Here is a 2,710-nt window from a genome sequence, read left to right as displayed (position 1 = left end):
TGAGATATAAAAGAGAAAAGCAAACAGAGAGACGTGGGGACCTTGTACCCCCAAGAAAGCAGAGCCAGGAGCAGAGCACATTCTTTGGACCCAGGGTTCATGTGCAGAGATGCTCCTAGCCCAGGTGGAAGATTGATGACAAAGACCTTCCTCCAGAGCTGACAGTGAAAGACTTTCCCTGGAGCTGACACCCTGAATTTGGACTTCTAGCCTACTAGACTGTGAGAGAATAAAGTTGTTTGTTAAAGCCCTCCACTTGTGGTATTTCTGTTACAGTAGCACTGGATGACTAAGACAGTGGGTTCGAACCATTTATCTTTGGGTTACCAGGTAAATGCTTAACCATTATGCCACCAGGGCCCCTTACAGGGTGTTAGCGGGAGTGTAAAATGGAACAACCGTTTTGGAAAACTGTCAGGACCTACTACTAAAGCTGAACACACAGATATCTATGGCCCACCATTCCACTTTTAGGTATTTACCCTAGAAAAATAACTTATGTTCACAAAAAGACTATGTACAAGGATGTTTATAGGCACTTTATTGGTAATGGCTAAACACCGGAAATACCCAAATGCTCTGAACAGGTGGAGAAACTCTACTGCAGTATAGCTACACAACAAAATACCATGCAGTGATAAAAAAAAGAACAAAGGATACACTCAGCAACATGGAAAAATCTCCAGAACATTAAGCTGGGCAAATGAAGCCAGACACAAAAAGCAACCTACAATATGATTCCATCTACTGTATATGAAATCAATACAGACAAAACTAAATTTATGTTGATAAAAATCTACATAGTGTTACAGAGGGCTCCTTCCTCCATTGAACCCCACCGGATTCGTCCCACCCAGTAAGACTACAGAGACAGCCTGGAGTCACACAAGGAAATTTATTTTGCCAGCAGCTAGCAAAAGGAGACAGTAAGGGCTAGAACCTTCAGAGAGACTGTGCCAGTGATTGGCCTAGGAGCCAAATATTCAAGGGTTTCAACAATGAGGGGAGGAGGGGTTTTGATGTTTATTCATGAGGTTCTGGGGGAAAGGCGGAGATTTCTGAGAAGTGGTCGGGTTATGCAAACCCAGGTGCACACACAGCACTTCTTCAAGATGGAAGTCCTTCGGTTCCCCTTGACGTAACTCATTATGGGATGTAACACAGGTGTACTGGTTCTCTTTGTCACATTGCCCCCTTTGGTGGGCACAGGCAGGACAAACAGTGGTCCTTTTTACTTCTTGCAGGACTCCACTGTGCACCTGTGGAGTCCTGCAAGAACTATATTAACAGTTTATTTGCAACATCTTGGAACATTTCAGTTCGTACCACCCCTCAGCCTGAATAGTTTGCCCCACAGGGCCTGTGTGTTCTGTTCTCCTCTCCAGGAGGTGGGTTACGGTTGTATCAGGTTGTTCATTCTACTCTGTGCTGCTTGCCTTTTTCCTTGCCTACCTGCGGGCAGTGGGGAAGGGCCCAATCGGCCCTGCTCCAGCCTAGTCCTGTCTCACTGCCTCAACAGTGGTTGTCTGGGACTGTGTGGTTGACTTGAAAGGGGTGCAAGGGAATTTTCTGGGATGTATCTTCAGCTGGGTGGGTGTCACTCTAGGAACAAGTGGCAAAACTCATCGACCTGTTCCTTTTACCAGCTGGGTGGGTGTCACTCTAGGAACAAGTGGCAAAAACTCATCGACCTGTTCCTTTTACCATAAGTTGTATCTCGGTAATGAGTCAGAATGGACTCCATGGCAATGGGTTTAGTTTTTTTTTACACCTCAATAAAGTACTCTGGAGACCCTGGTGGCACAGCAGTTAAGAGCTACAGCTGCTAACCAAAAGGTAGGTGGTTCAAATCCACTAGGCGCTCCTTGGAAACTCTATGGGTCAGTTGTACTCTGTCCTACAGGGTTGCTCTGAATCAAAATCGGCTCCACTGCCAGTGGGTAAAGTACCTAAGGAAACCCTGGCGGCTTAGTGATTAAGAGTTCAGCTGCTAACCAAAAGGTTGGTAGTTCAGATCCACCAGTTGCTCCCTGGAAACTATGGGGCAGTTCTATCCCGTCGTATGTAGACTATGAGTCGGACTCGACAGCAACGGCTTTTTTTAAAAAAGTAGTTAAAAAAAATAAATAAGTTGGGGAAAATTAACACGAGGAAAAATTAAAAGAAAGTTTTATGACGTAAACAGCTGGGTTTTGTGTCCGATCCAGGGCATCGTCACTCTCAACAAAGGGATCTGTTGCTTAAGATCAGTTCTCTTACTCTCAGCTCTGAGGGGCCCCTTCCCCCACTGCCGATGCAAAATATTGTCCCCTCCACGCTGGACTCATCCCAAATTCCCAATGTTCCTCATGGCCCTTTCAGAGTCCCTACCGTGGAGGACCAGGAAGACGCGTATTGATACGCACTCCAGAAGCCCTGGGCTCCCGGCGCAGAGACCACATTTCATAAGGGTGGGGCACCAGACGCAGACCAATCATTTTAGCTTCTGTTGCCAGTATTAAACATGGCGGCGGCAGCAGGGCTAAATCCCCAGTCATGTGACGGCGCGGGGGCGGTGCCTGCCTCAGTCAGCCCACTTGGGCGAGCCTAGTTTTAGATTGGCTAATCAACCCGAGGCATAGGCACCGCCCCTTCCCCATCTCCACCAATAGTCTACCGAGGCCTCCATGTTATCCAATCACCGCCGCCGCCACTCTTGAATAACAAGGTA

Source organism: Loxodonta africana, chromosome 3, assembly GCF_030014295.1.
Source record: "Loxodonta africana isolate mLoxAfr1 chromosome 3, mLoxAfr1.hap2, whole genome shotgun sequence".
Lineage (NCBI taxonomy): Eukaryota > Metazoa > Chordata > Mammalia > Proboscidea > Elephantidae > Loxodonta > Loxodonta africana.
The sequence above is the reverse complement of the archived record's forward strand: the minus strand, read 5'-3'. Positions refer to the sequence as shown.